At 42.0% G+C, this 14,921-nt stretch overlaps 1 long non-coding RNA gene across 2 annotated transcripts; it reads left to right on the top strand.

Annotated features, from left to right (window-relative positions):
• Positions 1 to 900: 900 nt before the first annotated feature.
• LOC120395322 lies at positions 901 to 14,699 on the top strand. Of its 2 annotated transcripts, XR_005592592.1 has the most exons (4): positions 901 to 960; positions 5,143 to 5,318; positions 12,424 to 12,477; positions 14,466 to 14,699. It is a non-coding gene; the product is annotated as an uncharacterized LOC120395322 (long non-coding RNA). The 2 variants fall into 2 exon arrangements; XR_005592591.1 differs by lacking the exon at positions 14,466 to 14,699 and having other exon boundaries at positions 12,424 to 14,068.
• Positions 14,700 to 14,921: the final 222 nt, after the last annotated feature.

Genomic DNA, 14,921 nt, shown 5'->3' with positions numbered 1-14,921 from the left:
TGATAAGAAGCAGTTACACATTCCATTCTCACTTCTAACTTGGGAATTCAACTAGAATTTAACATAAAGGGACTCTTAGACCAGCATAAAATAACTTTGGTTCAATTCAGTCCTAGTACAGAAAGACTTCATTAACACTGTGTTTTTCCTACCCTCCTGAGTTATCTAGGGATATGCCTAATGGCACCAACAGTAGGACTGGGGTTCAAGTGACCACAGTTTCAAAAGTATAGCGGTGTTTTCACAAAGCTAAACCCAACTACTTCTAGTTGCAACCCAGTTAACATCTAATAATAATAATAAGTACTGGTGTGTAGCAGGGTGGACCCTGCTCCTGCCCAGAGGGGCTTGAAAAGCTGCCTGCCAGGGCTTGAGAGGCGTGGCTCTGGAAGCTGGGCTGAGTAAGGAAGTGGCCGCAGCTGGGGCCACGCCCCAAACTGAAGCCCTGGGGCTTATAAGAAAGCAGGGAAGCCAGAGCCCAGACAGTCCCTCTCTGCCTGTAGAGAGAGATGGGCCTGGCTGCAGGGAGCTAGACCAAGTACCTGAGGGAAGCTGGGCTGGGGGACAGGCTGAGGAGCTAGGGAAGCTCCAGCCTGGAAAGCCCCAGGCTGCGGCCTAGTAAAGGGCAATAGGTACTGGGGGTTGCAAGGGACAACCCAGGAGTAGGTAAAGCAGCAGGTCCAAACCCCCTTTGCCTGTGATGAGTGGGCTGATACTGCAGTCTGCCCCAGGGTGTGGGGCTAGACCATGACTGTCAGTGGCCACTACTGAGGCAAAGTGGGGATAGTAGGGTGGGGGTTCCCCTGGGAGGGGGAGACCCAATTATAGTTAAAGGGGCACCGGGTCCTGGGAGGGACACGGGGCCGAGAGCAAAACAGGTACATCACCAGCCTGCAGAGGGCGCTCCGGACTGGAAAAAGAGCTAATTCCCCGGAAAAACCAGCAGGAGGCGCCGCGGCGGTGAGTAGCCCGTTTACATGGTGTATTAATTTGGATGGACTATATGGACTCAAAAACAACAAGGAGTCCGGTGGCCTTTGTGGACTCAAAGGTAAAAAGTGTTAACGGGACAATGAAACTGTCCAAATTAAACATTATTAAACAAGGTTTGTTATAGAGAGACTTCAGCCTGCTTAGTGCCATGGCAAACACATTACTGAAAATCTTTTAAACCTTTTATTAAAGATACAGAAAAGACAAGGTGGGGGGGAGGTTAAAGCATTTGAAATATGAAATATTAAATTAGGCTTTCATTTTAACATTCCATGGTCCATTTCCCCTTAGAAAGCAGAACTTCCACTCCTCCTTGTCTGATCACCTTTTAAGATGATGTTAAAGATGGCAATACCTGTTTTGAAAGAGAAGAAGTTAGCTGAGATAGGATGGAGTTACCATGGTTGCTGTTGTTAAAATCCAGTCTTGTTTCCTAGAAGCTAAAACAAGACAAACACACACAAATGGGGAAAAGAAAAGTACACCAAAGATAGAAAATGCAGCTTCTGTCTCTGGTGCTGACTTTCACTTGCAGCATCACTTCTGGAAAAGCACAGGCTTATCAGCTACTCTGAGACCTGGCAAACTTGCATCAGCATTGTGCTGTTTGGGCATTGCATTTAGCTGCCTTTCTGGTCACAGGCTTACAGCAGTGTTGCAAAATATACAGTCTTGGCTGACTAAAGGACTGACTTAGAAGGAAAAAGGAGAGAGATAAGAAAGGGAGAGAGAAAATAAGGTAGGGAAGGAAAAGGACACATGGGGGTTGGGGAAGAGATGAATTCTCACATCCCAAATTGTGTTTGGGATTTAGCCAGAGGCAGTGGATGTGGCAGTGTCATCTATGTCCCTCTCTTGTGGCCTGGCCTGGTCTGGTCAGGACATCTCTCAAAATTCAGATGAAGAAAGTATGGCATTCCAGGAGACAATGAGGATGGCATCCATGATGGCAAAGCTCACACCTTCTCTGCCTTTCAGTCAGCCAGCATTGTGGTAGCAGCTTTTCCCTTCAAAGCCCCTTCTTGAGGATTCCAAAATGGAGTGATGGGCAGAATAGCCCATTCTCTCGTTATTTTCTTCACCATATAGGCCTTATTTATAACACATGGTCCATGGTCCTGCATTTCTCTTGCTTACAAGCCCTGATCTTAATGCAGTCCTTGAATTATATCAGTAGACCTTTTTGTTTGGACTAACCTATATTTATTTTTGTTTCTCTTTTCCATCTTTTCCCATCAACACTTATTGTTATAGATTATTGTGACGTTTTATGAACTTATCCTTACTTGAACTCAAAATTAGAGTAAATTCATTGGTCAAATTATCACAACAGTACCCTCAGAAGACCAATAGCCATGATGAAGTTCTGTAGAAAAAAACAACTTGGCATTCACAGTGAAAGCATAACCTTAGAAAAGGTAACACTGCTCTGCAGCCAAAATGCTTCTGAAATAAATGTAGTCTAACTTTACTAATTCTGGGTCACTGAGAACGAAAATGATGCTTAAAATTGTTGATTGGCTCTAGTTTTCAAGATATGCTATTGGGTCAGTATATACGACCCTTGACTTGGGAATAGCGGAGGATAAGTGAGTTATAAAGGGAAGGGATCTCAATTTAAACCAGAAATGACTAAAATACATCTTTGACTGGATCTATGAATAAATCTATGACTGGATTTGGACAGTACTTGCTTTTTAGGCAAAACAATGAATGATGCAATCTGAAGCTGGTGTTGCGTCATACATGATACGAATTGCATCATGTTATTCTTAGAAGTCGTGGATGATGCAATCATAATGAAGCTTACATCACTCTGCTGAACAAATTGCCCTATATCAGCTCTAGAAATCATACAGTGTCGTGCACTCTTATTTGTCAGTGTTTGATTTTGCAAATGGACACATTTCTGTTTAGCCAAAGTGAGCAGAGATGCCTCGTACTTGTGTGAACAGTGCAGATAACTTCTGCTATGTTTGTGGTGAAGTGACTTTTGCATCACAAAAGCGCAGTCTAACCACTCTGGTTAAGAAAGCCTATCACCTTTATCTGGGCTGCAAAATTAGAGATCAGGACAAGAGGTGGGCACCACGCATATGCTGCAACACTTGTGCAACAAATCTTCGCCAGTGGTTGAACAGGAAAAGGAAATCTATGCCTTTTGCAATGCCACTGATTTGGAGAGAGCCAACAGATCATACCAGCAATTGTTACTTCTGCATGGTGCCTCCAGTTGGGAAAGGTGTGTCAAAGAAGAAAAAGTGGACTGTGCATTATCCAAACATTCCATCAGCTATACGCCCAGTACCCCACGGAGAAGGACTGCCGGTTCCTGATGCACCAGAATCATTCTCACTTAAGTCAGACGAAGAGGAAGAGGATGAAACTTCTGGTCCTGAACCATCAATGTCACAGGACCCACATTTTCTCCCATCCTCCTCCTCTGAACCACACCTCATAACACAAGGTGAACTGAATGACCTTGTCAGGGATTTGGAACTACCCAAGAGTAAGGCAGAGCTGTTGGGCTCCAGACTACAGCAGTGGAATCTCCTGGCAGGTGATGTTAGGGTTTCCATGTTCCGTGACCGTCAAAAGGATCTTGTCCCATTCTTCTTCCTGGAAGGTGATCTTGTAGCCTGCAACAACATCGATGGTGTGATGGCAGCCCTCAACATCGTACACGATCCAGATGAGTGGAGACTGTTCATTGATTCATCGAAGACGAGTCTTAAAGCTGTTTTACTGCATAATGGCAATGTTTTGCCATCAATTCCAGTTGGTCATGCAGTCCATATGAAGGAAACCTATGACAACATGAAACAACTTTTGAGGTGCATAAATTATGATCAACATCAGTGGCAGTTTTGTGACGATTGAAGGTTGTTGCTCTCTTGCTTGGTCTGCAGACTGGATACAGAAAGTACTGCTGTTTTCTCTACGAATGGGATAGTCGTGCAAGAGATTCCCACTACATCAAGAAAGATTGGCCACTCCGACAGTCATTGGAGCCTGGGAGGAAAAGTGTTCAGCATCCACCACTTGTTGAATCAAGGAAGATTTTGTTACCACCCTTACACATCAAGCTGGGTCTGATGAAGAACTTTGTCAAGGCCATTGACAAAACACAAGCAGCTTTCAAGTACCTCCGTGGAAAATTTCCAAGGTTAAGTGAAGCTAAGATAAAGGAAGGTGTCTTTGTTGGTCCTCAGATTCGTGAACTTCTTCGAGATGATGCATTTGACCATGCACTGTGTGGCAAGGAAAAGATGGCATGGAAAGCCTTCCAGTTAGTGGCAATAAATTTTCTCAGAAACAACAAGGCAGACAACTACAGGTTGTTGTTGGAAAATCTCCTCAAGGCATACAAAAGCCTTGGTTGCAACATGTCACTAAAGATGCATTTTTTGCACTCTCATCTAGATTTTTTTCCACCGAACTGCGGAGCAGTGAGCGACGAGCACGGCGAGTGATTTCACCAGGACATTGCAACAATGGAGAAACGCTATCAGGGCAAATGGAGCCCATCAATGCTTGCAGACTATTGCTGGACAGTGACAAGAGATGCTCCATTTAATGAATACAAGAGACAAGCCAAGAAGCGCCGAGTAGACACTGAATAGGACTAAACTATGTACATAATAGTTTTTTCCCTTTTGTTTCATAATAAATTTTATTTATATGACCCTTTTGCAGATTTTTAAAGTGTTACATAAACAGGACAGATGAAATATTATCATGTAAAGCAACCATAAACACATGAAAAGACCTAGGTTTACAATTTATGATTAAAACTCTACTATCTACACAATATACATAGACATAAAATGTAAAAACTTAAATATCTTAAACAGTAGCCAATCAGTTGTTTTAATTGTCATATTTGAATTCAGCACATCAAAATACATAATAAATAGACATTTTATCTCTGAAGCAGACGACTTCTCAAAAATTGTAGACCAGTGTAATTGACAGTGAGATACTTTGCATGCAGTTGTGGTATGAGTAATTTTCTTTGCTTTCCATTCTTACAAAAAGGTGCATATATCAAACTTGTTTACTGATGGTCAGATAATATAGACTATTCTGAGTGCCCATTTTTACATATAATGTATTGTACCTACTGTAGTTTCCATGCTCTTGTTTCAGGTGCTTTTTGGACCAATTCTTTCAGGATGTTTTGGATTATTTTCTTAACCCTGAGATGGATGGCTCTAAGCTACGAGGAGAATTTTAGATGACAAAAATCTGTTACACTTGAGAAGTCTGATTGTACTGCCAGCATGAAAGTAGAAAGAAAAAGAATGACACCAAATGAATTGCAGGTACTGAACATTATTGTACAATTCACTTAAGTTAAATGTGGCTATTTCTGATTAATGATTTTCTTACCATTTTTTGTACAATGAAAATCAGTCTGTTTAACTCTGCTGACCTGTAAAACTGCTTTTCTCCCAGGTCTGTTTGCTTCTGAAAACTTTATATCCTTCTTGCCTATTCCTTTTTAGCAACAAGGAGTAGAAAGGAGGTAATGATGGAAGGGAAAACATTAAAAAAATGAAAGGAGGGAATACAAAAAAGGAGCTATAATGAGGAAGGCAGCCCTGGGACAATGTAACATAGAAATAGGTTTTCTCATACAGCCTTTAAGTACAAACCATTTTAAATTAATAGAGAATGATGCTGTGATTTTTTTTTTAAATTAAGGTATTTATTTAACACATTTCTGAGTCGCTTGTGGATAGGCATCTAAGCATCATTCATTAAAATCAACACACAGCATTAGTATCTAAATAAGGAATCATTCAGCCAAAATAAAATGCTACTGTGAACCAAAATGATTTGGCAAAATGCCAGCATGATTTCCTACTAGCAAGGTGTTCCACAATAGGAAAGGGACCAAGCCCCATTTTAAGTGAAAAGGGTGGCAGATAAGGACAACAAGATATCAATGAAAGTGCACTCAACATTTTCAAAGATAAGCCTGCTAATAAATTGAATTTGAATCATGCCATAATGGCCGCTAGAGAGGGGCTCTGGTTGGAGAAAGCCCTTCCTCCATACATCACCAAAAATGACAAAGATAAAGGATGATGGCTGGCCATATGGCAAAAAAGGAAACACTTGTTTCTTCAAGCTGTAGTTGTAGGCTGTAGGGGGCATACAACCCCATGCTGTACCTGTGTTGGCTATAGGGGCCATATGACAGGGATAAAGGGAAATGCCACATTTTCAACAGACAACATTTGGATCATGAACAGGCAAATGTGTTGGATGCACCGAGAATGTGTGCTTCAGGTTGAGCTGACCAATTTGTTCATGACAAAATAATTTGGCTATAAATGGCAGAGCAAGCAAGGTGAGTCTTCCCCATGTGAGAGGTGAACTTACAAAGATGCACCTCTGAACCCTAGGTCCTCACTGACCAAGGACAACAACTGTGAATGGGGTATGGTGAGGGAGCAGAGGGAGGCACAGTAAAGGGACTTTTTGGTTGTAGAACTCAAAAACATGAGGCAGAAGACTCTGCCCCACACACTCTGGGGTTGGTGTCCTGCTCACAGTTTTATGCTTATGAATCCTGCTCATGGCATTTTCCCTAATTTTCCCTAATTAATGTTGGGTGACTTCTCTCCTTTCATGAAAATTTTCTTTTCTACACTCCAACTCTGTGGTTGCAAGTTGAGAAGTATCTCAATGATGCCCAAGAGTGCTGTGTAATTTTCTCGTGTTTTTTTTAAATATATAATTTGATTATATGCACTCTAGAGAGATGGAGTCAGGTCATTAACTTCTACCTAAATCATGGAATACACAATGCATGATGATAAACATCCATTTGTTGTTATTGGGTTGTTCATTTGAACAGTGTTTCTAGATTTTATTTAATATAAAAAGAGCATTCAATTTTTTTAAAAAGAAAAGCATAAAACTTCAATTACACTTTGTAAAGTCTAAAGGAAAAGAATACTGCTAAGTGGTGGAACTACTTATGCTCGGTGTCACTTATTATTCTGCACTAAATATAGCTAAACACACTTGAATGCTACATGTTATGTTCCGTATGTGTAAAAATGTTTTACAATAACTGTCAAGGTGTCACCCCCACTCTGAACTTTAGGGTACAGATGTGGGAACCTGCATGAGATAACCCTTAAGCTTATTTACCAGCTTAGATCTAGTAGCTGCCACCACCAAATAATTTAAACAAATGTTTATGGGAGAGTCATTTGGAAACTCTGTCTTCCCCCCAATATTTCCCCAGTCTTTATTCTCCTTTTCCTGGCAGGATTGAGACTGATTCACCTCCCACCAATTCCTGGTGAACCCAGGTCCAAAAAAACCCTTGGATCTTAAAACAAGGAAAAATCTATCAGGTTCTTAAAAGAAGACTTGTAATTAAAGAAAAAAAAAAGGTGAAAGGAATAACTCTGTGAGATTAGCACACAATCTACTCTCACAGACAACAGATTTAAAACACAGAGGATGTCCCTCTGGGCAAAACCTTGTACACAAATAAACCCAATTTGATTCTCTCTCTATGCAAAATGAAGTCACAAAAGAAAATAAAAATAATCTAATACATTCCTTCTCTACTTTTAAGAAATGTTAGATGTCTGATTCCTGGATCCTTCACTCCAGCATAAGACTTACTGAACAGACAAAAGACTGATTTCCCTCCTCCCTCTTCGAAAACATCTTGTCCCCCCATTGGTTCCTCTGGTCAGGTGTCAGCTAGGCTAGGTGAACTTCTTAACCCTTTACAGGTAAAAGAGGACTTAACCCTTAAATGTCTGTTTATGACAATAACAGACTTCATATTTCTAATTCACAGATACTTCAACTGAGGATATAATTCAGAACCAATGGGTATTTCACTACATTTTGGCTGAGTTAAAGAGGAAGCTAATGGTTAAAACCTCACTGCTTTATATATGATAGCTGAAAATGCTGCCACTCGGTCAGCTTTGCTCCAAAATGTCTATACACAATTTCTTTAGTATACATTTTTATTATTTATGCATTGCACAACAAGGAAGCATTTTGTTTTTCTTTATGAAGAGTTAGGGGAAGGCTCAAGTATGAACAAGTATAAGTCTTTAGGGTGATCAGATGGTATCCACTCAGTCACTCTGATCTGTTTTTACTCCCTTTGTCTTTAACCTTCTAATATACTGGTGACCTCACACCTCTAATGGAGAGGAAAGAGATTAACAGAACTCTCTGGGGCACATCTTTGTATTGGCTACTGATGGAAAAGCCAAGGGAAAGTCACGTAGCATAGGTCTTTCCTTTGAAAATTACGCAGGGAGTGTGAATCAAGAGCACTCCAGAATGCAATTCTTTCACCTCAGTGAACAGACAGATGCTGCCCCACCACACTGAACTAGTCAGTGTTTTTTTTTTCCCCTTAATTACTCAGACCTTTCAAGACGAAACATTTTAGTAATGATAAAAAAGCACATTTTCCAGTGAGAGTCAATGTCACCCCACCCCCAAAGGATTTACAGTAGGTGTTTTGTTATCAATAGATTTTATATATTAAAAATATGTCCTCTTTTGTATTCATATTAAGCCATTAAAAACCCGTTGTGTCCCAATCATAGAATCATAGATTTTTAGGGCTGTAGGGGCCTTCGAGAGGTCATCTAGTTCAGTTCCCTGCCCCCATGGCAGGGCCAAGTATGATCTAGATCACTGGTTCTCAATCTATCTATCATTGTGGGCCACATATGCAGCCCAAAAAGTGTTACCTGGGCCACAGGTCAAGAACCAAAGTGCATGACACCTAACCTCCCCTGCCCACAACCCCCCATATGCCCATATCCTCCGCCCAGAGACCCCAACACAAAGTGGGGCCAGAAGCAGAAAGCAGGGCATGTGGTGGGGACCCCGAACCTGGACCTGACAGTGCAAGGCTGGGGGGAAGACAGGGCCCAGACCCTAGACCCCAACGCAACCCTGGACCTCACTGTGCTGGGATGGGTGGCAGCCAGCAGCCAGGACCCTGGACCCTGCTGTGTGAAGGTGAGGGGTAGACAACCAGCTGCTTGGAATCCAGAGCCCGCTGGCTGCCTGGACCCCACAACCCACTGGCTTCCTGGATCCTGCCAGCTGCCCGGACCCTGGAGCCCACTGTACAGGGCTGGGGGGAAGCTGAGACACCAGAGCCAGCCATGCAGGACTGGGCGGCAGCCAGGACCCCAGATCCCATCGGTTGCCCAGATCACAGAGCCCACTGGCTGGTCAGACCCCAGACCCTGCTGTGTAGAGCCATGCAGCAGCTGGGACCCCGAAGCCTGCCATGGACCTCACAGCCCTCTAGTTGCCTGAACCCTGCCAGCTTCCTGGACTCTGGAGCCTGTTGCATGGGGCCAGGCATCAGCCAGGACCCCGAAGCCTGCTGGCTGCACTGACCCTGGACCTCACCACATGGAAGCTGGCACTCTGGAGCCCACTGGTTGCCTGCACTGCACCGGCTGCCCAGACTCTGTAGCATAACCCCGCTGACTGCCTGGACCCAGAACCCCCTGCACGGGGCCAGGTGACTGCCCAGGGCCTGCTGCATGACAGAGCAGCCAGGAGCCCAGAGCCTGTGGTCTTTAGCACATAGCAGAGCTGGGCCACAGCTGTGTGCTAATTGGGCCACATGTGGCGCATGGGCTGCGAGTTGAGAACCACTGATCTAGACCATCCCTGACAAGTGTTTGTCAAACCTGCTCTTAATCTCCAGTGATGGAGATTCCACAGCCTGCCTGGGCAACTTACTACAATGCTTATGTGTACTATCCTGAGAGTTAGAAATTTTTTCCTTATGTCCAACCTAAACCACCCTTGCTGCAATTTAAGCCCATTGCTTCTTGTCCTATCCTCAGTTGTTGAGAATATTTTCCACCCGCTCTTCCTTGTAACAACCTTTTATTGTACTTGAAAACTCTTATGTCCCCTCTTAGTCTTCTCTTCATGCTAAACAAACACAATTTTTTCAATCTTCCCTCATAGGTCATGTTTTCTAGACCTTTAATCATTTTTGTTGCCCTTCTCTGGACTTTCTCCAATTTGTCCACATATTTCCTGAAATGTGATGCTCTGAACTGGACACAATACTCCAGTTGAGGCCTAATCAGTGTGGAGTAGAGCGGAAGAATTACTTCTCGTGTTTTATTTACAACACTCCTGCTAATACATCCCAGAATTATATTTGCTTTTTTTGCAACAGTGCTACGCTGTTGACTCATATTTAGCTTGTGATCCCCTATGATCCCCAGATCCCTTTCTGCAGTACTCCTTCTTTCCCATGTTGTATGTGTGCAATCGATTGTTCCTTCCTAAGTGGAGTATTTTCAATTTGTCCTTACTGAAGTTCACCCTAATTCCTTCAAACCATTTCTCCACTTTGTCCGGATCATTTCGAATTTTAATCTTATCTGCGAAAACACTTGCAACCCCTCCCAGCTTGGTATCATCCACAAACTTTATAAGTGTACTCTGTATGCCATTATCTAAATCAGTGTTTCCCAAACGTGAGACGCTGCTTGTGTGGGAAAGCTCCTGGCTGGCCGGGCCGGTTTGTTTACCTGCCACGTCCACAGGTTCAGCCGATCGCGGCTCCCACTGGCCACAGTTCGCTGCTCCAGGCCAATAGGAGCTGCTAGAAGTGGCGCAGGTCGAGGGACGTACTGGCCGCCGCTTCCAGCAGCTCCCAAAAAACACCACAGTATGTAATTCCCACTTGATTCAACAGGTTTTTACAGTATTACCCCCACAATATTCCCAACTTCAGCTTGTCTGGGGGTATGGAAGCTAATGTATTTATCATAACTATTTTTAACACTAAACACCATAGTACATAGGTTCTAGGAATTATATTTTGCACTTCTAAAGTGCCTTTCATTACAGGATTGTAAACCACCTGACCTAACAAAGGTTACTGGCCTAAGACTCTCACAACATTCTTTTGAGGTAGACATTTGAGGAAATGTCAGTTCTGGAATCTAGATCTCCTGGATGGATCCCAAGACAATCCTTCATTGTATCCTGGCGTCAAAACTAAACCTATTTGGGCCCAGCGCCTCAAGATATTTGGGTGCCTAACTCCAGTTCAGCCTTTGGGTCTGCACAATCCTTTAGTTTGCTGAGCTACTGGAATCAAAATTTTATATGTGGATATAGATCGTTTGAAAATACTTCGGACTGAATATTCCATAAAATGTGGTGATAATCTGTATCATGTTTGGTATTTTTTTTTCTTCAGAAAAACAACCATTCCACAGCATCGACTGGTAAAATGGAAAATCATCTTATCTGCGAAAATAAAAAAAACCTTATTTTCAAGCCTTTACGTCTTATTTGAATAACTGACTTGCTTTCACTGTATAAACAATATTGACAGGAACATTTAAAGCTATCTTAGCACCATATTCATTCCTAGGGCATGTGCACCTCAAGAAGAAAATTGTTTTAATTCCTATTATTAACCATTGACTATTACAGGGGTCAGCAACCTCTGGCAAATGGCTTGCCAGGGTAAGTACCCTGGTGGGACGGGCCAGTTTGTTTACCTGCCGTGAGGGCAGGTTCGGCCGATCGCGGCTCTCACGGGCCACGGTTCGCTGCTTCAGGCCAATGGGGGTGGCGGGAAGCGCCGCGGGCCGAGGGATGTGCTGGCCACAGCTTCCCGCCACCCCCATTGGTCTGGGATGGTGAACCATGGCCAGTGGGAGCCACAATCGGCCGAACCTGCCGATGCAGCAGGTAAACAAACTGGCCCAGCCCACCAGGGTGCTTACCCTGGCAAGCTGTGTGCCAGAGGTTGCCGACCCCTGGACTATTACATTACTACAGTTTAATTAATGTACATTTCATACAGCTGTAACCAGCCTTGATTTTTAAACTGGCCTGAAAACTAGCAGGTCATCAGTTGCTGATCATATCTGAATTTACACTAACACGTTCTATGTTAAGGAGCCATTGTCCAAAAATGTTATACCCTGAGAGGTATAATAAGTTACCTCTGTGGAAAAACTGCTATAACATTGTGTATAATTTACTGTCAGCTCTATAATAAGAAAAATGAAAGAGTGCCAACTTGCTCCACAATTTGTGAAACAAAATAAGCCATGCAGAAACTGAGTTATATAGATTGAATTTTGTTTCCTCTGTTACTGTTAAGAAATTGCATGCTAGGAGTGAGTGAAACATTTTGAAGTGGGATTACATCACTTTGGATGAGAATATTTTACTATTGTTGTTATACGTAGCTTTATTACTTTTTTGAGCAGTGGAGATGGTGTTGATTAATAAGGGAAAAGCCATATGCACAGTGAATTAGGAGAAGGAAAAGTTAAAATATTGTACCAGTCTCTGTAAAGAAGTGGGGGAGATTCTGAATAATAGGATGGCTTAACTACCTGGGTTTTTTTCTTTCAGGTTCTGCAGTATTTCTGTTTCACGGAAAGGATATATTTCCTTGTGGAACCAAAGGTAGTTACAATGAAATCATTCATACCTCAGTGCTATTCTCTTCTGCTACAATGTATGTGGAGACTGACTGTTGAAATTCTTTCATTCTCTGATGGAAGATCATGCAGCCTAGTTACCTTTTTGAAGCCCACCTGACCACTTTGTCTTCACCTTCCTTCATTTATCAGTCTGGTTCACCCTTGTGTTATGCCATTGTTATGCCAGTGTAACATCGCTGAACTCAGACTTGTTTTGTTTTGTTTTCAATTGAGTTATTCTGATTAGAATGGAGTAACACAGTAAGGAATCAGGGCCTATATGGCACTCATCATATGTGCCTATGAGCCTTATTCCTTGCTGACCTCTTCACCTGTCTTCTCTTTCCACTTGCACAAGGCATCTTCCTCCTTCATTCAAATGCCTCTACAAACTCACTGCTTCGCTACTGCTGACAAATATAAACCCACTTTAGTAGAAGCTGTGCAGGGGTGTGATTTGCCTGGTTGCCTATAAGCAGGAAAGGCTCTCCTCTCTTCTGCCTATGTTCTGTATGTGGTTTGTAAACCTCATTACATATGACCTTAAAAGTTATTTATTTAGTTAGTTATTTTAATATGCATTCTAAAGTTAGGTCAAATACATGTTGGCAAATCACATTGCAGTTCTATCCAGTTATTTCTTTGTACAAAGACACTTCTGCTAACTCTAAGTACTCTCTTTAATTGATGGACTAAATTCAGAGATTTTCTGATGAATGGACAGTGTGAGAGCAATGGTATAATAATGAGCTGTCATCAGATATATTGATTTGTGCTTAATATGCTTGCTCACTGGTTTTCCAGTATGATTGCTTACTTATTATAAGCTGCCTATTCTCCCACTGATGTTTTTCTGTTACCATTAATAGGAGTTGAATAAACCAATCTCAATGAGAAAAAACCACCATGATTCACTGAGCAATGAATAATATAGTATCACTTTTTTTAAAACAAAAATGAAGGTATTTCCATGTGTCAAGACAAATATTATACTCAGTGTTAATGACTTCATGAAATGGTTAATTATGACTTCATTAACAGGAGCAGGATCAATTAATACAATGACATAATATTTATTCAAATACTGGAACAGTAGTGTTGATCATATTTGCTGAGTATTTGTTTTCATAGATTCCAAGTGCAGAAGGGACAACGGTGATTATCTAGTCCAACCTGTAGAACAGAGATCATAGAGCTTCCTCCCAAAAAATTCCATTTGAACTAGAGTATATTTTAAAAACATCCAATCTTGGTTTAAAACTTGTCAATGATAGAGAATCCACCACAATCCTTTGTAAATTTTTGCAGAGGTTAATTACCTTCGTTGTTAATTTTGTTTGGTTGGTTTTGGTTTAACATTTTTGATGAGGTAGGCATGGGAGATTATAGGGATGATGAATTTCATCTTTTTTTTTAAACCAGGGATAATCTGTTCTGTGCTTTCTTTCCTGGGGCATGCCTGGGATGAGAAATCATTTCATTTTCCTTCACACCTTTGCATACTACATTCCTGCTTGTGTCTTACTATATATACATATTTGCATGCAATTGCATCAGTATATTTAAGAAAATTGGAAGACCCTCTGTGTTTCTGTCTTTCTATTGAGATTAAGAAATAAGATAATGGCACTTCCAGAAATCGTGTTTAAAAAAGCAACAACACTGACATGGCTGACAGACATCCTACCAGAGTCCATGGGCACAGACTCCAGATAATTTTGCTCTTAGGAGCCAGTATGATCTGACCTACCACCCGGTGACCTAGTAACAGTTGCTAGAACTCAAAGCTCAACTTTGGAAGAGTCCTGGTATCTGATTGGAAAAAGTCGGGGGGTCCAGATTGGTGTAAACAGAATCAAGGAACCAAACAGAGAATACAAAGTTGTTGGTGTAACTGTTTTTTTCCTCCCCCACTTATGACTGCCTTCCCAATACTACTGGCTCTTCCTGCCTTCTGGTATCCTGACCCAGGCTGCCTCCTGACACCTGACTCTTGGCCTGCCCTCTAGCCTGCATTAGATTCCAGTCTCCTGTTATCCAGACCCAGCCTGACTCCTGCTCCAACTCTTGGGTCAGACTACCTCTTTAGAAGGAACAGCGATGAGCAGGATATCCAGCTTTGGCTTTCATACACAAAGTTGTTCAGAAGTGCCCACATTTTCTCAAGCTTGTTTTGTCCCATCCTTGCTTGTTTCATTTCAAATCCTGTGCCCTAGAATTAAAAATCACCTTTTGAAATCAATAGTTGTTCTATTGTATGAAGGTAGAATTTATCCTGTGTCCAGAGGAGCTACAAAATGCTCTCCTTACAAAGACATTGATAAAATGGATAGTCAGTTACAACAGGTGACAAAAAAAGATGTTTCTCAGACATTATCAAATAGAATTTAATGTCTTTGGTTGTAACAGACAAAATTCCATTTGCCT

This window comes from Mauremys reevesii, linkage group 1 (genome assembly GCF_016161935.1).
Source record: "Mauremys reevesii isolate NIE-2019 linkage group 1, ASM1616193v1, whole genome shotgun sequence".
Taxonomy (NCBI): domain Eukaryota; kingdom Metazoa; phylum Chordata; order Testudines; family Geoemydidae; genus Mauremys; species Mauremys reevesii.
This window is presented reverse-complemented; position numbering and strand designations above follow the sequence as displayed.